Here is a 22279-nt window from a genome sequence, read left to right on the forward strand (position 1 = left end):
AAGAAATGATAAAATTGGTGGCATACAAGGGAAAATTCCCATCCACAATCAGAGATACTACACAGAGAACCCTGGCTGAGAAATGGGCGAAGGAAAATGGTCTAGGGGTAAATCCTGCAAAGACAGAACTACACGCAAAAAAATAATTATTTCCTCCCAAACGAAATTTTAGACAAAGTTCATTTCTCATTTGCTTTTCGCTGTAAGGAAGTGTATTTGGAAGAAAAGTATATACTTTTTGTGATAAACGTTTATTCTTTTCCAGGATGTAAAAACAATTTCATAAAGACAAACTAAAACAAGTATATACGGCCGTAAGTTCGGCCAGGCCGAAGCTTATGTACCCTTCACCATGGATTGCGTAGAAACTTCTACTGAAGACTGTCATCCACAATCGAATTACTTGGGTTGCGGTAACACTTGCCGATGGCAAGGTATCTTAAAACTTCGTAATACCGGAATATATACCACATAGTCCATACGTGGTATATATTAAACTAAAAAAGACCGATTAAATACGTATATAATTAAGTTTAAAGTTTCTATAGAAATAAAATTTTGACAAAATAAAATTTTGACAACATTTTCTATAGAAGTAAAATTTGGAAAAAATTTCTATAGAAATAAAATTTTGACAAAATTTTCTATAGAAATAAAATGTTGACAAAATTTTCTATAGAAATAAAATTTTAACAAAATTTTCTATAGAAATAAAATTTTGACAACATTTTCTATAGAAATAACATTTTGACAATGTTTTCTATAAAAATAAAATTTTGGTAGATTATTTTTGGCTCGAGTGGCAACCATGATTATGAACCGATATGGACCAAGTTTTGTGTGATTGGGGATCGGCTATATATAACTATAGACCGATATGGACCAATTTTGGCATGGTTATTAGCGGCCTTATACTAACACCACGTTGCAAATTTCAACCGGATCGGATGAATTTTGCTCCTTCAACAGCCTCCGGAGATCAAATCTGGGGAACGTTATATGGGGGCTATATATAATTATTGACCGATATAGACCAATTCTTGCGTGTTTGTTAGAGACCACATCCTAACAACATGTTCCAAATTTCAACCGGATCGGATGAATTTAGCTCCTCCAAGAGGCTCCGGAGAACAAATCTGGGGATCGATTTATATGGGGGTTATATATAATTATGGACCGATATGGACCAATTCTTGCATGGTTGTTAGAGACGATATACTACCAGATTTCAATTTTGCTCCTCTAAGAGGCTCCGGAGGTCAAATCTGGGGATTGGCTTATATGGGGGCTATATATAATTATGGACCGATATGGACTAATTTTGGCATGGTTGTTAGAGAAAATATACTAACGCCACGTACCAAATTTCAGTCGGATCGGATGACTTTTGATCCACTAAGAGGCTCCGGAGGTCAAATCTGGGGATCGGTTTATACGGGGGCTGTATATAATTATGGGCCGATGTGGACCAATTTTTGCGTGGTCATTAGAGAACATATACCAACACCATGTACCAAATTTCAGCCGGATCGGATGAAATTTGGTTCTCTTAGAGGCTCCGCAAGGCAATCGGGGAATCGGTTTATATGGGGGCTATAAGTAATTATGGACCGATTATGGACCAATTTTTGCATGGTTGTTAAAGACCATATACTAACACCACGTACACGCAAAAAAAAATCACAGAATGATAATATCAATTAAAAAATTGATTGAAAGTCAATTAAAAAATTAATTGATCCAATTAAAAAATTAATTGATACTATTAATTTTTGTGATTGTTTTTTTTTTCAATTAAAAAATTTGTTGATTCAATTAAATTTTTAATTGAATATTTATTAAAACTCAATTAAAATTTTAATTGAAAAATTTTTCGTGAAATCTTTTTCTGTGTACCAAATATCAGCCGGATCGGATGAAATTTGGTTCTCTTAGAGGCTCCGGAAGCCAAATCGGGGGATCGGTTTGTATGGGGGCTATATGTAATTATGGACCGATATGGACCAGTTTTTGCATGATTGTTAGATACCATATACTAACACCATGTACCAAATTTCAGCCGGATCGAATGAAATTTGCTTCTCTTAGAGCAATCGCAAGCCAAATTTGGGGGTCCGTTTATGTGGGAGTTATACGTAAAAGTGGACGGATATGGCCCATTTGCATTGCGATAGCTTGTTTCGTTCGGAAGTTAGCGGACGGACGGACATGCTCAGATCGACTCAGAATTTCACCACGACCCAGAATATATATACTTTATGGGCTCTTAGAGCAATATTTCGATGTGCTACAAACGGAGTGACAAAGTTAATATACCCCCATCCTATGGTATAAAAAAACATTGTTTTCTTGCTAATTGCATTTGCCCTCACATCTTTCTCACATCCACGAGGTTTTTAGTTCTTAACATATTTTCCTGTAATACCAACCATGTAGAAGAAATTATACGATTTTATATATTTGTAAAATTTTTTTACCTTTCGCCTGGACGGAGAATCGAACCGTGGACCATGCACTTTGTAAGCCAACACACTAACCACTGAGCTATGTACCTGTTATGGTCATCAATACCCAGCAAAAAAAGCGTCGCCAAAAAAGTAATGAAAACGTTGTTTTTGGATCCGGAAGTGGTGCACAATTGACGCAGAAGCAATGAATTTAACATGGGCTTGTCATAGGACGGAAGATCTCCATTTCAACAGCCGTTGCACTGAATTTGTATCGTATCTTTAGGTGTGATCCGAATTCAAGGTTTTGGATGTAAACTAAAAAAATCTGTGATATTTTGTCAAATAAATATTTTTATAATTTTTAATGGATTCTAACGCTTGTCTAAAACGTTTGACCTCAAATATTTTCAAAAATTCACAATTTTTGCAGATCGAATTTAACATTTTTTTCAACAAAATTTAAATAATTTGTACCATTTTATGAATTCTTAAACTGTTTTTAACCAATTTGAAACAAAAGAAGTTAAAACTACCCATTAAAAGTATGAAAAAAACCAAGTTATAAAAAATTAAATTTAAAGAACTTCCTGGGTAGTTAAAATAAAGAGCATCATCGGGAGTGCATCTTCTGGAAGTGCTTTTAAAGTTGTGCCTTTGGAAGAACTTCCTATTTTTTGTTTGCTGGGTAGATAAATATCAATATAAGTTATATTTATATAGCATAGCTTGCGGCGCCCACGAACTGAATAAACAAAGTTTATTTAACAGAAACAAACATTTAGTTTGGCACCGTGGAGCAGTGGTTGCCTGCTTCGACCAAAGTTTTTTTTACATATATTCCAGATATGTTCGGAACATTCCGAAAAAATGTTCAACATTACATTGTAGTATATTAGATTTTGAACTGTAAAATGTGTCTTCTTAAAGACCTAAAGTCAGAAAAGAACAGTGTTTGATATAAACGAAATGGACTGTGTTGTTGTTTCAAAAATAACTTTTTTATTGAAAAAACAAGTATATACGGCCGTAAGTTCGGCCAGGCCGAATCTTATGTACCCTCCACCATGGATTGCGTAGGAACTTCTACTAAAGGCTGTCATCCACAATCGAATTACTTGGGTTGCGATAACACTTGCCGCTGGCAAGGTATTGTAAAACTTTTTAACACTGTCTTCTAAATTGTAAGTTAGCCCATACGGGGTATATATTAAACAAAAAAAGGCCGATTAAATACGTATATAATCTAGTTTGACAAAATTTTCTATAGAAATAAAATTTTGACAAAATTTTCTATAGAAATGAAACCTTGACAAAATTTTCTATAGAAATAAAAATGTTGACAAAATTTTCTATGGAAGTAAAATGTTGACAAAATTTTCTATAGCAATACAATTTTGACAAAAATTTCTATAGAAATAAAATGTTGACAAAATTTTGTATAGAAATAAAATTTTGACAAAATTTTGTATAGAAATAAAATGTTGACAAAATTTTCTACAGAAATAAATTTTTTACAAAATTTTCTATAGAAATAAAATTTTGACAAACATTTCTATAGAAATAAACTTTTGACAAAACTTTCTATAGAAATGAAATTTTAACAAAACTTTCTATAGTAATAAAATTTGACAAAATTTTCTATGGAAATAAAGTTTTGGTAGATTACAAAATTTTCTATAGAAATAAAATTTTAACAAAATTTTCTATGGAAATAAAATTTTGACAAACATTTGTATAGAAATAAACTTTTGACAAAACTTTCTAAAGACCGATATGGACCAATTTTTACATGGCTATTAGAGGCCATATATTGACAAAATGTACCAAATTTCAACCGTATCGGATGACTTTTGAACTATATATAATTATGGACCGATATGGACCAGTTTTTGCATGGTTGTTAGAGACCATATACTAACACCATGTACCAAATTTCAACTGGATCGGATGAATTTTGCTCTTCCAAGAGGCTCCGGATCGGATGAATTTTGCCCCTCCAAGAGGCTCCGGAGGTCAAATCTGGGGATCGGTTTATATGGGGGCTATATATAATTATGGACCATTTTGTGCATGGTTGTTAAAAACCGTATATTAAGACCACGTACTAAATTTCAACCGGATCGGATGAATTTTGCTCCTCCAAGAGGCTCCGGTGGTCAAATCTGGGGATCGGTTTATATGGGAGCTATATATAATTATGGACCGATATGGACCAATTTTTGCATGGTTGTTAGAGGCCGTATACTAACATCAGGTACCAAATTTCAACCGGATCGGATGAATTTTGCCCCTCCAAAAGCCTCCGGAGGTCAAATCTGGGGATCGGTTTATATGGGGGCTATATATAATTATGGACCGATATGGACCAATTTTGGCATGGTTGTTAGAGACCACATACTAACATCAGGTACCAAATTTCAATCGGATCGGATGAATTTTGCCCCTCCAAGAGGCTCCGGAGGTCAAATCTGGGGATCGGTTTATATGGGGGCTTTATATAATTATGGACCGATATGGACCAATTTTTGCATGGTTGTTAGAGACCGTATACTAAGACCACGTACCAAATTTCAACCGGATCGGATGAATTTTGCTGCTCCGGGAGGCTCCCCAAGCCAAATTTGGGGATCGGTTTATATGGGGGCTATACGTAAACGTGGTCCGATATGGTCCATTTTCAATACCATCCGACCTACATCACTAACAACTACTTGTGCCAAGTTTCAAGTCGATAGCTTGTTTCGTTCGGAAGTTAGCGTGATTTCCACAGACGGACGGACAGCCGGACAGACGGACAGACGGACGGACGGACGGACGGACAGACGGACAGACGGACGGACGGACGGACATGCTTAGATCGACTCAGAATTTCACCACGACCCAGAATATATATACTTTATGGGGTCTTAGAGCAATATTTCGATGTGTTACAAACGGAATGACAAATTTAATATACCCCCATCCTATGGTGGAGGGTATAATAAAAATGTTGTAACAAACGAATTTTTTTTGGTGATAAAAGTTTAAAATTTTCGAAGCAATTCAAAAAAAAACTCTAACAAAAGAAAAACGTTTTCGGTACACGTTTTCCAAACGTTTTTTTTTCTTTGCCTGTAGTCCCTTCGGCGAGTGTGCAAAATACCTTGGCGTTATTTCGGACAGAAAGCAGAACTTTAAGCTTAATATTGAAGAAAGGGCGAGTAGGTAATAGGGGAAAAGTGGGAACTAAAACCGAAAATTGTGCATTGGCTGTACACGGCAGTAGTTAGACCTATAATGCTATACGGTGTTGTAGTCTGGTGGTCGGCACTTCAGCAGCCGGCAAATTTAGATAAAGTTCAGCGTATGACGTGCTTGTGTATCTCAGACGCATTCAGTAAGCCAAACAGTCAGCAGCAAAAACGGCAGTACGGTTGCGTAACCCATAGCTGTGGTCGGGAAAAATGCATGGTCACAGGTTGGTCCTCAAAATAATCTCAGATGTGCCAAACGTAGTGGATTACTCTCTGGCGAAAACGCTTTTCGACAAAAACTTTGAAATTCTAATTGCCAACAGTGCGGGGTGGAACACACAGACCCCTGGGAATAAACGTTATATAGATTTCAATACCGATGGCTCCAAATTGAATGGACAAGTGGGTTTCGGAACAATTACCTAATCACTGTAGTGTTTTTCAGGCTGAAATATTAGCAATAAAAGAGGTGGCAAATTGGTTGAGAAATAATGTTCCAACAAATATTGGCATTAATATATACTCAGACTCCTTGGATTCTGTGTTCCTTAACTCGGAAACGGTCATCAACTGCCGCAAATCTCTCAATGTGATGTCTGAACATTACACATGAACATATCAGGCAACTACCTTACATATTCCAGGGAAACTAGAATCTCTTGGTATGCCTCTGGCTCCCTGCAAGCTCATACTGCGTGAGAAGGTGAATGTTCTATAGGGTTGCAATGACACTAAGCAAATATGGTCCCATCTAAACTTAAACCGCACACTATATATGTTAGTGTTTTCAAGACATCAGATATGTTATAACTCCTGATGTCTGCTCTGTCTGATAAGCGAGTTTGCAAAAACTATTGGCGCGATGTATAATGAATTTTGCATGAGCTGTCATGATGCGGAGGAAAAGGAATCAATTATACACCTCTTGTGTGTACGTACTGCATTTTGTGTAAGGCGTAAGCGGCTTGTTTCATCGGAAGAAAATCGAGAAGGTTCAGCGGTTAAAACTACCCAGCAAAAAAAGCGTCGCCAAAAAAGTAATCAAAATGTTCTTTTTGGATACGGAAGTGGTGCAAAATTGGCGCAGAAGCGATGAATTTAACATGGGCTTGTCATAGGACGGATGCCCACCATTTCAACAACCGTTGCACTGAATTTGCATCACTTCCTAAGGTGTGATGCGAATCCAGTGTTTTGGATGTGAATTAGGAAATTTTGTGATATTTTGACGAATAAATAATTTTTAAAACTTTTAATGATTTTTAATGTATTATAACGTTTGTCTGGAACATTTGACATCAAATATTTTCAAAAATACGCAATTTTTCTAGAAAGGATTTAGCATTTTTACGGCAAAATTTAGAAAATTTGAAATATTTTATTAATTCTTAATCTGTTTTTAACCTATTTGAAACAATATAAATTTTAAATTTCCCATTAAAAATATGAAAAAAGCGAATTATAAAAAAACTTACTCAAATGAACTTCCTGTGCAGTTAAAATAAAGAACATCTTTGGGAGGACATTTTTGGAAGTACTTTTAAAGTTGTGTCATTAGAAGAACTTCCAATTTTTTTTGCTGGGTAGAAAAGCCCATATGTAATAGGTACATTTAGTTAATGTGGTATCACAACGGTCCTCAAAAGCGACTAGCTTAAATCGTCCTTGATACCAACCAGCCGCCTCTTGGTGTCGAGGATCTGGGCCGGGAAACTTTCCAGCACCTGTGAGTAGACGCCAGACAAAGTATTCTCAATTTCCCCCCACTGCTCCCCTGTTAACAATCGCCATCACAAGACTGTTTTTTGCCACTGAGGCAAACGATCTTTGATCCCTTTTGGAAGATGACAGTTCATCCGGCGATCTTTCCCTCTTTCCAGCTTCAAGAATTTCTTGCTTGGGTCGACTGATCGTAATTTCTTTACGATAAACAAGACATTTCTGCGTTCCTTAAATCTCTTTCTTGAAGGAAAGGAGGTCCTTTTGATGACGTTACCTTAGGGAAAGTTCGACTGGTCAAATTATCGCAATATAATGTTTCTGGATGCAAACATCCATTAATTTAGAAATTTCGTATAAACATATATGTGTTTAGAAATGTCAGAGAGCGAGAGAGAATACAAGAAAAGGATAAAGATGACGACGAAGATAGATAACGAAAGATATGTAAAACTGCAAGTTTAGTTACATCAAACAAAAGTGTAGGTTTCCGAGTAAACGTTCATGATTGCTTATTGAACTCATTTCCCATGTAAAATCCTATTCAGTTTTAACACGTGTTGTCATTGGAACGAGTCAGTCCTCACTCAACCCTCCATAAGATTCAGCTAACCAAAAGTTAGCTCAAAGTGAGTTAGCTTTAGGCTGATAACACACATCAAAATGTTGGTCTGGGTCGTGGTGAAATTCTGAGTCGATCTAGCTACGTCCGTCCGTCCGGCTGTCCGTCCGTCTGTGGAAATCATGCTAACTTCCGAATGAAACAAGCTATCGACTTTAAACGGCACAAGTAGTTGTTATTAATGTAGGTCGGATGGTATTGCAAATGGGCCATATCGGACCACGTTTACGTATGGCCCCCATATAAACCGACCCCCAGATTTGGCTTGCGGACGCTCCATCAGGAGCAAATTTCATCCGATCCGGTTGAAATTTGGTATGTGGTGTTAGTATATGACCTCTAACACCCATGCAAAAATTGGTCCATATCGGTTTTTAATTATATATAGCCCAAATACAAACCGATCCCCAGATTTGACCTCCGGAGCTTCTTGGAGGAGCAAATTTCATCCGATCCAGTTGAAATTTGGTACATGGTGTTAGTATATGACCTCCATGCAAAACATGCAAATATTGCTTCTTAATTATATATAGCCCCCATATAAACCGATCCTCAGATTTGGCTTTCGGAGCTTCTTGGAGGAGCAAATTGCATCAGATTCGGTTGAAATTTTCTATGTTGTGTAAGTATATGACCATTAATAACCTTACAAAAATTTATCCATATCGGTCCATAATAATATATAGCCCCCATATAAGCCGATACCCAGATTTGAAATCCGAAGCCTCTTGGACGAGCAAATTTCGTCCGATTCGGTTAAAACTTTGTAAGTTAAAGGGTGATACGGTCAAAATTTGGTCAATATAAACTTGACGTATTTCTTTCAATTTTGCATTTAAAAACCTGAACAGCCCTCATTTTGAAGGTGTGTGTGTGTAGAATGTTGCTCCTATTTTGATTTTGGAATTCACTCTGCAGTTGTCAAAATGCTCGCGAAAATCCGAGCTACTCGCACGCAAAGCTGGCAAAATCGCCAACCGTTACAAATGTAATTAAAGTGTTTGGGGAACGTTTGTCGAAAGCCAGGAAGTCTGGATCGGGGGGAAATCGAAAACCGGAAGCCGCTGAGACGACAAAGAGAGTTGCCGGTAGTTTCAAGCGAAACCCTAACCTCTCTCTCCGAGATGCCGCATATAAGCTGGGTGTATCGTCTACAACCGTGCATCGAGCCAAAAAACGAGCCGGTCTATCGACTTACAAGAAGGTAGTGACTCCAAATCGCGATGATAAACAAAATACGACGGCCAAAGCGCGATCCCGTAGGCTGTACACGACGATGCTGACGAAGGTTGACTGTGTGGTAATGGACGACGAAACCTACGTCAAAGCCGACTACAAGCAGCTTCCGGGACAGAAGTTTTATACGGCAAAAGCAAGGGGAAAGGTAGCAGATATTTTCAAGCACATAAAACTGTCAAAGTTCGCAAAGAAATATCTGGTTTGGCAAGCCATCTGTACCTGTGGCTTGAAAAGCAGCATTTTCATAGCTTCCGGGACTGTCAACCAAGAAATTTACGTGAAAGAGTGTTTGAATAAACGTCTGCTGCCTTTCCTGAAGAAACACGGTTGTTCCGTACTGTTTTGGCCGGATTTGGCATCTTGCCATTACGGTAAAAAGGCCATGGAGTGGTACGCCGCCAACAACGTGCAGGTGGTTCCCAAGGACAAGAACCCTCCCAACACGCCAGAGCTCCGCCCAATTGAGAAATACTGGGCTATTGTCAAGCGGAACCTAAAGAAGACCAAAAAACTGCTAAGGACGAGCAGCAGTTCAAGCCAAACTGGCTTTCTGCGGCGAAGAAGGTGGCTGTACAAAATCTGATGACAGGTGTCAAGCGTGAGGCCCGGCAATTCGGATTTGGAAAAGCGAATATTTTTCCTGAATTTTATACTAATTGAACTTGAAAAAGAAATTTAATTTGATTTTTTAAATAAACGATTTCACCGATTTACACGCGTTTTCCCTTGACCAAATTTTGGCCGTATCACCCTTTATATTGGTATATGGTCTCTAACAACCATGCAAAATTCCATAATTATATATAGCCCCCATATAACCCGATCCCTAGATTTGACCCCGGGAGCCTCTTGGAAGTGCAAATTTTTTGGAGGAGAAAATTTCACCTGATTCGGCTGAAATTTGGTACGTTGTGTTAGTATATGGTCGCTAAGAACCATGTCAAAAGTGATCCGTATCGGTCCATAGTTATATATAGCCCCCAGATAAACCGATCCCCAGATTTTACTTCTTCCGCGGTGAGCAAATTTCTTTTGATCTTGCTAAAATTTAGTACTAGTCGCACAAAAATTGGACCATATAGGTTCATAATTGTATATAGCCCCCATATAAATCGACCCGCATTCATAAAAATTCATACCGTTCAAGAACTTAATTATATAATCTGCCTTCTTTTGCCTAATATATACTCCGTATGGACTAACATCCAATTTAGAAGACGATGTTAATACTAGAGGTCTGCATCGAATAACTTTTCACTACATGTGTGCAATTCGCTATCGAATATAGTACATACACTGTCTTTCTCTCAGAGCGCAAGTAGTGAAGTGAAGAGAACACTTGCTTGTCAAATACCACCAAGTACTTATCCGAAACAATATGTGTTCCGAAAAAAAAGGAACAATAAAAATGTAAGTACTTGACAAAAAGTACAACATCGATTCTCTTCACTTCACGTGGTACCACAAGTATTTCTCAGTTATGTGCGAAGTAAAACTTTCCATTATTATTAATCATAGATATGTATGTATATCACATATTTCACATATTTATGTATGTCACACACTTACCTTAACGTTTGCCGTTCTTTATAACAAACCAAAACATATATTATAGAGAGTAACTGTTTTTTTTGTATTTCTGAAACTGCATATGGTACATGGAGTACTCTATGAAGTTTTGTTCTCGCAACATACTCGACGTGATCACTCTGAGTACACTTCTATAAGAGAAAAAGAGGAATATGTGTTTGTTGGTAGTGAAGATATCAGAGTAACAACAAGAAGTTACTCGTGGCTTTTGGTGTTCATCAAAATGTGTACCAATTGTTTTGCGACTCTCTCAAATAGATGTACTCATGTAGCAAGTACACGTGTACTCTGCATTTACAAATGGAATTGTGCAGACCTCTAGTTAATACCTTGTCATCGGTATTACCACAACCTAAGTACTTCGATTGTGGATGGCAGTCTTTAGTAGAAGTTTCTACGCAATCCATGGTGGAGGGTACGTCGGTATATACTTGTTTAAAATTATTTTATAAGAAATAAAATATAACGTAAATATAAATTCTGGTAATATTAGTTGAGTTAATCTTGTCTTGAGTTTGAGTGATATCTTAATTTTCTCGCTTAACTGAGATGCAGTTGTATCTGCTTTTGTAATGACGCTCACTGAATGAAAGTGGCATTCGTCCAAAAGGCTTAAATGTATTTCCCAATATATTCATCCTCAAACAGCCATTTAATACTTTTATTCGGAGTTACCATTTATTCCGTCACTGATAATGATGGGTTCTAGTGGAAAAAGCAAAGTTTAATTATTAAATTGCATTTTAGTTATGCATTTATATACCACGGTGGCTCACGCTATTCGTGAGCCACCGTGCATAAATATTGCATAAATATTGAGTTAGCTAAAAGTCGTCTCAAATTAGTTAGTTTGATTTTGAGTGAGTTCGATAAATTCCTACAGGGAAAGCATAGGTCCTAAAAATATTGTTTTTAGTATAGATCCCGGTAAAAACCCTGTTTATAAAAAAGAAAGTGGTGAGGACTAAATAAATCATGTGGAATTCGCAAACTTTCGGTATAAAAAAGAAATAACTAATCATGTAGAAAAAGACTGTTTTTCATGTTTGGCCGTAAAAAATTATAAATATGTTTGGAATCTAATATTTTTAACACATCATTTTTAAGTGCAAGTATATAATGTTCATAAACAAGCATAACATGTTTGCGAAATATGTGTTAATATGTTAGAACATATTATGTTTGGGACATAACATTTTGTAAATATAATATGTTTGTAAGCAAACATATATTAATTTAGAAAAAGCCTATAAACATATATGTATTTAGAAACAAAGACCTAGAGAGTGAGCTGCAAGTAAAAGAATATAAGTAACCAATTGGCGCCTTAAAAATATATATACATACAAAGAAAATTTAATTAATTTTTTCTACCAGCGTATGCCTAAGGTGAAACATAATACACTGTTACACTTTTGTACTTCAGGGTCTAACGAACAATAAATTATAAAATTTTTAGGTTATAAATTTTTCCCCAAAGCATATTTAAAAACCACAAGTACCCAGCAAAAAAAAAATGTCGCCAAAAAATTAGTGAAAATGTTCTTTTTGGATCCGGAAGTAGTTCAAAATTGACGCAGAAGCGATGAATTTAACATGGGCTTGTCATAGGCCGGATGTCCACCATTTCAACGGCCGTTGCACTGAATTTGCATCACTTCTTAAGGTATGATCCACCCAGAAAAAAGTGACCCCTTCTTTAAGTTAAAATGAACTCATTGTGAAGAAAGTTGAACTTCGTATAGCGCCAAAGACATTTTTATTTGTTTGAACGATGTGATTTTCGTAGAAATTAGAAATAATGCTTTCCATATATTAGTTAACATTTTCCTATATTTATATACCACTATACTACAGAATGAAAAAATTTAACTAATTTGAATTCATATATGGAATGATTTTATTGAAATTTTTTCATTCATTTCGACAAATCTTACACATTTGTGGTAAAACTTTTACTTCATAATTAGAACTGCTTACCTTCGTTTTTAAATACAATTTTATTTATTTCTATAAGCAATTTTATCTTCAATAAAAGACATGTTTTATTAATATATTGAATATATTTATTAAGAATCAACAGCATCGAATCTCTTTGAAATATTAGTTTATTATTCCACTATTTCCAATTTCCGTGTGATATTATCAACTGTAAAACGCACTTTTTCTTCTTCTTGTACTTTTCACTTTTAATAAGTTGCTGCCTAATGATTTTGTCCTCCTTTTACAATTTCAATACCTACAAATATAAAAAATCATAAAACATTTTTGTTGCAAAAGGTTAGCGTCACTGAATATTACCTGATAATTGAAGATTCCAAAATGAAGACAAATGAAAGGGTTGTTATTCTGCTGGTGTTTTCTTTCTTTATACACTATCACGAACATTGATAGATTTATTTAAAAAAAACGAAAATTTTTTCTCACTAATTTAAAATAACAAATATTTTATATATTTTATTTGTTATTTATTATATTATTTTACCATATTATTTTTTAACAATCTCTCCGTACACCAAAACAACGCGATTCCAACTAAAAAAACAACCGACGCGCAAATATATCGATTACACCCACGCGCAAACACATCGATTACGATGACAGGTATCGATTACAGGTAGACAATAGAAATTTAGGAAAATTTCCTATATTCTAACAAGTGTGTTTCCTTAAGTTTTGAAAGGATTTCATACTTCTTAGTACGAATGAACTAAAATATTTTTCTATGCCAAGTGTTGTTCGTATGTATGAAAAACTTTCTATTATAAAGGAAGTCGCAATTATCATTTTATAAGAAATTTTACTAATTTTAAAGAAACTTGGTTTTAGTTCGGTTTTTGTTTATTTTTACGAATGCTTTGTTATCGGTGAATAAAATTTTCTTTTTCAGTAGTAAATTCTTATACCCAGCGAAGAAAATAGTATGAGCAAAATTCCATGCCTTATTCTAGTTAATGAACTATTCCTAACTGCTTACAGTTTAGGATTTTTTTACTGAAACGAGTAAATTTTATTATTTTTCACAAAAATTTACCTTAATGGAAATAAAATGGATAAACTATATTGATGAAAATTTTTTCCTTTAGTTTCGAAGGCACTTTTTTCTGGGTGTCCAAATTCATTGTTTTGGATGTGAATTAAAAAATTTTGTGATATTTTGTCAAATAAATAATTTTTATACATTTTTATGATTTGTAATCGCAAAATTCTTGAATGGATTTAGAATTTTTTTCGACAAAATTTCAATAATTGGTACCATTTTATTAATGCCTACACTGTTTTTAAGCCTTTTGAAACAAAAAAAAATAAAATTTACGCATTGAAAATAAGACAAAAGAGAGTTGTAAATAATTGAATTAAAAGAACTTCCTGTGTAGTTAAAATAAATAACATCTTTGGGAGTACATCATTTGGAAGTGCTTTTAAAGTTGTGCCTTTGGAAGAACTTCCACATTTTTTTGCTGGGTAGTTTTTGGTATATTTTTGCACTGTACTATACTTCCAAGGTCCTAAATACGATCAGCAAACATTTTGTTTGCTGTTACACCTCAATTTGATAAATATTCAGATTTTTGGGCAAATACTATTTTAAAATATTATTTTAATTGTGTTAGGATAGCTCTTAAGATGGCATTTTAATTTGTTTCAGCCAAGCTAAAACATGTTTTAGTGTAATCGCTATTTCAGCAAACAGTGACTGCATTCCCTTTTTCAGCAGATTTTCTGTTGTCTCTACTAACAAATTTTCTTTGGTGTAGCCGTGGTGCAATGGTTAGCATGCCCGCCTTGCATACACAAGGTCGTGGGTCCGATTCCTGCTACGACCGAACACCAAAAAGTTTTTCAGCGGTGGATTATCCCACCTCGGTAATGCTGGTGACATTTCTGAGGGTTTCAAAGCTTCTCTTAATGGTTTCACTGGAATGTGGAACGCCGTTCGGACTCGGCTATAAAAAGGAGGTCCCTTGTCATTGAGTTTAACATGGAATCGGGCAGCACTCAGTGATAAAAGAGAAGTTCACCACTGTGGTATCACAATGGACTGAATAGTTTAAGTGGGCATGATACATCGGGCTGCCACATAACCTAACCTAACCTAACCTTGGGTGTATGTTTGAACAATACAAACAATACTTTGTTTGGACAAATCCTGAAAATATATATGATTGAAGCAAAATGTGTTTGGGGTATATGTTACTAAAGCGATTTTTTATACCCTGCGCCACACTGTGGAACAGGGTACAGGGTTAGTGCATATGTTTGCAACACCCAGAAGGTGACGAGATAGACACATGGTGTCTTTGGCAAAAATGCTCAGGGTGGGCTCCTGAGTCGATATAGATATGTCCGTCTGTCCGCGAACACATTTTTGTAATCAAAGTCCAGGTCGCAGTTTTAGTCCAATCGACTTCAAATTCGGCACAAGTATGTGTTTTGGCCCAGGATAGAACCTTATTGATTTTGGAAGAAATCGGTTCAGAATTAGATATAGCTCCCATATATATATTTCGCCCGATATGAACTTATATGGCCCCAGAAGCCAGAGTTTTACCCTAATGTGCTTAAAATTTTGCACAAGAAGAACAATTAGTACTATAGTCAAGTGTGCCAAATTTTATTGAAATCGGTTCAGATTTAGATATGGCTCCAATATATATTTATCGCCCGATATGGACTAATATGGTCCCAGAAGCCAGAGTTTTACCCCAATTTGGTTGAAATTTGGCCAATCTTTTACTCCGATTTAATTGAAATTTTGCACTAGGAGTACAATTAGTAGTATAGTCAAGTGTGCCAAATTTAATTGAAATCGGTTCAGATTTAGATATAGCTCCCATATATATGTTTTTCTGATTTCGACAAAAATTCTCAAAATACCAACATTTTCCATGTAAAATCGCCACTGCTTGGTCGAAAAGTTGTAAAATTGACTCTAATTTTCCTAAACTTCTAATACATATATATCGAGCGATAAATCATAAATAAACTTTTGCGAAGTTTCCTTAAAATTGCTTCAGATTTAAATGTTTCCCATATTTTTTACTAACATTGTGTTCCACCCTAGTGCATTAGCCGACTTAAATTTTGAGTCTATAGATTTTGTAGAAGTCTATTAAATTCTGTCCAGATCGAGTGATATTTAAATGTATGTATTTGGGACAAACCTTTATATATAGCCCCCAACACATTTGACGGATGTGATACGGTATCGAAAATTTAGATCTACCGACTTTAGACTTTCCTTACTTGCTTGTTTTTTTTTTTGAGGTTGTATGTACCTTTTAAAAAACAAACTGATTTTTTACATTTATTTTACTTTTTGGTTGTTTTACGGTACAATAAACTCATTAATTTCTCATAAATATTCGTGATTAAAAAAAATAAGTTTCGTTTTTAATTTTTTTCGTTTTTCTAATAAAAGTAATTTAAAACTATAAAATGTGTTTTTTTTAATTTTCTTTCTAAACTCGAATTGCTTTAAAAAGAATTTTCATATGTCCATAAGTATAATCGATTTCTTATAAACCATAATTCCCTTTGAGAAAAAAAATATATAAGAATATATGTTTTTTTTTCAGACTTTCTTATATCCGTCATTTACTGTAGTACTAACTTCCGTTTATTTACAATCTAATGTTACCTTCATGTATATGTTATCGGATTGATCAGGGGCCCTGATCATCATCTAGTGCCTTAGAACTGACATTCACTGAATATTACTTTTGTGAAATCGTGTTGCCTACAAATGTTGCTCAAGCTATTAAAACTCAAGGTTGCAATGTTGCATTTGATTGAAAGAACAAAGAATGTGATTTTTTCTTACGCTCATACACAGACAGTGCAGTTAAATTATATTTGTTTGTGTATGTTCTCTCAGTTTGTGTGGTAAGTTAAATTTCAAATATTATTCAGATAATACTACTAATTGTTAACTTGTGTAAAATAGATGCACACTCTATACAAAAGATTTTTTCGTTGTTGTTTTAATTTTTTTTTTCGACTACAAGCAAACAAAAGCGAGTAGTGGTTAACCTTGAAGTTTTGAGCTGGTTGTATAAGAATAAAGTGTTTGGTGTACTGATATCGTAGCTGCATTTGATGATTTTACCCAGCACAAATTGCTGTTTCGCAACAAAAACTTAAATAAAATATACTGACTAAGAACAAGTAGAAACAACGCTTCAGCTGGACCGAAGCTCGTATACCCTGCGCTCATATACAAAAGTTTAGTCGCGGTATACACCTCTACAGAAAATTTCGTTTGCATGTCAAAAAGATAGTTTCGCTATGCATTTCTTATGATAGAAAATGTAAACAATCGATAACATCGTCCCAACGAAAATTTCGTTTGCAGAAATGACTATGCATTTCCTATGGTAAAAGACGTTTAGCTAAATCTGCCGTTACCGATTGTTTATATGTACTCCTATAATCCTGGCATGCACCTTTAGCGGTGCTACTCATAAAAAATGCATTGCTATCAGCGTTGCCATTTTGGTCAACTGGTCCAAAAACGTATTAATTTTTAAATTTTGGTCGATTTTGGTCCATTTCCATCAAATTTGTATTTTTATACCCTCCACCATAGGATGGGGGTATATTAACTTTGTCATTCCGTATGTAACACATCGAAATATTGCTCTAAGACCCCATAAAGTATATATATTCTGGGTCGTGGTGAAATTGAATTTTGGCAAAATCTAATTATAGACCGATATGGACCATTTTTTGTGCTGTTTTAAGAAAGTGAATAAAACGAGTCTCCGAGAAGTTAAATTTGGGGATCGGTTAATATGGGTTATTCAAGTATTGACCGGTGCGCATAATTTTTTCTACGATTGTTGGATGGAAAATCACGGTAATCCTACCAAAAATGCTAGATTTTTTACTGTTGGGTAGATTGACGTTTTGGTAGATTTTGCAATATATTCCTCTCCAACTTAATAGGTACTTCATAAATAAAATTTTGAAAAAAGTTTCTATAGAAATACAATTTTGACAAAATTTTCTATAGAAATAAAATTTTGACAAAATTTTCTATAGAAATAAAATTTTGACAAAATTTTCTGTAGAAAAAAAAATTTTGGCAAAATTTTCTATAGAAATAAAATTTTGACAAATTTTCTATAGAAATAAAATTTTAAAATTTTTTATAGAAATAAAATTTTGACAAAATTTTCTATAGAAATAAATTTTTGACAAAATTTTCTATAGAAATACAATTTTGACAACATTTTCAAAATAAATAAAATTTTACAAAATTTTCTATAGAAATAAAATTTTGACACAATTTTCTATAGAAATAAAATTTTTACAAAATTTTGTATAGAAATAAAATTTTGCCAAAATTTTCTATAGAAATAAAATTTTGACAAAATTTTCTATAGAAATGAAATTTTGAGACAATTTTCTATAGAAATAAAATTTTGACAAAATTTTCTGTAGATATAAAATTTTGGCAAAATTTTGTATAGAAATACAATTTTGACAACATTTTCTATAGCAATACAATTTTTACAAAATTGTCTACAGAAATAAAATTTTTACAAAATTTTCTATAGAAATAAAATTTTTACAAAATTTACAATTTATACAAAATTTTCTATAGAAATAAAATTTTTACAAAATTTTCGATAGAAATAAAATTTTGACAAAATTTTCTATAGAAATACAATTTTGACAAAATTTTCTATAGAAATAATATTTTAAGAAAATTTTCTATAGAAATAAAATTCTGACAAAATTTTTTATAGAAATAAAATTTTGACAAAATTTTCTAAAGAAATAAAATTTTGACAAAATTTTCTATAGAAATAAAATTTTGACAAAATTTTCTATAGAAATAAAATTTTGACACAATTTTCTATAGAAATAAAATTTCGACAACATTTTCAAAATAAATTAAATTTTACAAAATTTTCTATAGAAATAAAATTTTGATACAATTTTCTATAGAAATAAAATTTTTACAAAATTTTCTATAGAAATAAAATTTTTACAAAATTTTCTATAGAAATAAAATTTTTACAAAATTTTCTATAGAAATAAAATTTTTACAAAATTTTCTATAGAAATAAAATTTTGACAAAATGTTCTATAGAAATAAAATTTTTACAGAATTTTGTATAGAACTAAAATTTTTACAACATTTTCTATAGAAATAAAATTTTGACAAAAATTTCTATAGAAATAAAATTTTGACAAATTTTTCTATAGAAATAAAATTTTGATAAAATTTTCTATAGAAATAAAATTTTGACAAAATTTTCTATAGAAATAAAATTTTGACAAAATTTTCTATAGAAATAAAATTTTGACAAAATTTTCTATAGAAAAGAATTTTTACAACATTTTCTATAGCAATACAATTTTTACAAAATTGTCTACAGAAATAAAATTTTTACAAAATTTTCTATAGAAATACAATTTTTACAATATTTTCTATAGTTTGAAAGTTTTTTGGTAAATTTTCTCCAAATTTTGGTAGATTAGTTTTGGCTCGAGCTGTAAGCTGGTATGCACTGGTGACTCGGCTATAAAAAGGAGGTCCCTTGTCATTGAGCTTAACATAGAATAGGTATCACAATAGACTGAATAGTCTAAATGAGCCTGAAATATCGAGCTGCCACTATACCTAACCTAACATATAGCGAAATTAAGTCCGATATAGTACTCCTAGCGAAAATTTGGTTTGTATGCCAATAATACAGTTTTGCCTTGTATTTCTTTTGAGATTAAAATGTCACCAATTGATAATAACTGCGGTATGAACATAGTCCTCAGGAAAATGAGCCCCAAAAACCAAATAAAACAAGTCCACGAATGTGAAGCTACGCTCCATAATGAATATGAGTCCATGAAAATGAACCCCAACAAAATATAACTACAGCATGAAAATCGAATCTCTATTCAGAACAACAAAAGAAGAGTTTTCTTTTCTGCGGAATGGAATTTGAGACCAATGAAGTTTTCTTTTGACGCTCAAAAATGTTATTTTAAAGCAAAAAAATATATTCGAGGCATTCTTTGAAAGGCTTGTAATAAATTTGTGTTTATTTGCTCTTAAAGAAAATACTTTCTTACAAAAGGGGAATTTTAATTGTCCAAAATTTCGTTCCTGGGGAAAGTATTTTTGTTTAGGTGTAGTTGCCACCATTTCACAATGAAGCACAATCCCAAAAGGAAATTTGGGGTTTATTTTCACAATGCGAGCGGGCCCCAAAAGTAAAATGAAGTTACACGTTAAAGAATCGGTGTTGTTTTTTCCATATAATTTTTTGAGGTCCTACTCCATTTAGGTTTTGTGGCACATTTTCATTGGGCCCATTTTCACAGCGCCGATAATAACGCCTCGAGTAATTTTCTTCAGCAAATACAATAATGCATTTCTTATGGTAGCGGAAGTGAAAATTCATCCTAGGACCAATAACGCAGATTTGCCATGTTTTTCTTATGAGAACAAAATGAAAGGAATCGATAATAACGCTTACAAAATGTTCGTTAGAAAGATTTCCTTTGTATTTCTTATGGGTAGCAACAAATTCGCTAGAGGTACATATGAGCAGAATACCCATGCATTTCTTATGGGTATCAATAGAAGTTCACCACTTTGGTATTACAATGGAATGAATAGTCCAGGTGAGCCTAAAAAATCGGGCGATAGAAGCGAAATTGTTGCTGCTCATATAGTGGCATATGGGCAGCAACAATTTCGCTTTTTATCGCCATGCAGCAGGAATCTTCGCAAGAGCTGAATACCGGCCTTTATAGTGGATAAAATTACCAATAAATAGTTTAGTTGAAATAGCAAAAATTACAATAGAGGTTCACATCGGGCCTAAAACAAACCATGACTGCCTAACAAACACTGCCTTATCGACATACAAACTACACAATTACAATGTCAACTTAACCATTGTAGCATGCAACGCATTCGAAATAAAGTAAATATACAAAGTTCACTTCTTCAATATTAATTATGAAAGGCTAAAGTTGTTCTCATATATTGTTGTTGTTGTTTTTATTTCTAGTGTCGGCATGGTCATTATTCAAAACATTGTTGTTATTCGTGTTGCTGAGTTAGAAATGATTAGAATCTTCATCTAATGTATGCAATAAATACCACATTCATCCAGCAAGCTTTAAACGCCCACAATGTGAAGATACACTTAGGATGTGTATTAGACATGTTTTAGAAATTTCAAAGTTCATTTAAAAAAGATAAAAACTATTCGAAGGAGTATGTAATTTTTTTACGAACGGTCCCATCGCCCACTTTCCCGCCCCTTCCGACCGCGAGGGCCTCGTCCCCATGACGTAGGGACAGCGTACACACCATGATCCGGACCATGGCGGGGTGGAGGCAGAGGGATTTGACCAGCTACAGAGAAGGACTCATCAGCCGGATATATTAAAACACAAGATCAAATATTAGGTTATTCAATAAAACTAATGTATTAGTTATCCAAATATGCTAAAATTCTAGACTTCATCATATCAATACTAAGGTTAGTGTCAACTAGATGATAGATTGAATTAAAAATAATGCACATCCTACGAATAGGCTCCACAGAAGCATAATTCGAACGTTGAAAATGTACAGAAACTGGTAATTCCTAGATGCTCTAAAAGGAACATTTATCCTAATCCTAGATATCAATTCCGAGCATGGAATATCCCCACTAACTAACCTATACATCATCATTGAGCTCAACATCGTCCGTCGGCTCCTAAGAGTAGGCAAATTAATCAGCCTCAATCTAGAAGTGTATGAAGGAAGAACAAAATCACTTTCCAATGAAGATGTCTCAAAGCGAACAACAAGAACTGCTTCTGAACCGATTCTATCCTATCAATGTAAACTTCATACTGAGAATCCCACGCGATAGAACCATACTCTAGAATGGGCCTAACAAGGGCAGTAAAAAGCCTCTTTGTAACATAAGGGTCCGAAAACTCCTTCGACCAACGCTTTATGAATCCTAGAACCCCATACGCCTTACTCACCATCGAATCAATATGACCATTAAAATTAAGCCTACTATCCATAACAATGCCAAGATCAACAAATGAATCAACCTCTTCCAATAACGAGCCCCGTATACTATACCGAACATCAATAGGCCTAGACCTAAAGAATCGCATAAACTTGCATTTCCTCAGGTTCAAATCCATCAGATTTACCCCACACCAATCATCAAAGCTATCCAAATCACCTTGTAATAAATGCACCTGACCAGAATTATCAAACGAGGAGAATAACTTAAATAACGTCATCAGCATACATCAAAATCCTAGAGTTAACTACGGACTGAGGTAAATCGTTTATAAATAACAAAAATAAGACAGGCCCCAAATGACTACCCTGAGGCACACCTGATGGGACATCAAAGCACCTTGAATAGGAATCACCAAAAGACACAATC

This window comes from Haematobia irritans, chromosome 5 (genome assembly GCF_050003625.1).
Source record: "Haematobia irritans isolate KBUSLIRL chromosome 5, ASM5000362v1, whole genome shotgun sequence".
Taxonomy (NCBI): domain Eukaryota; kingdom Metazoa; phylum Arthropoda; class Insecta; order Diptera; family Muscidae; genus Haematobia; species Haematobia irritans.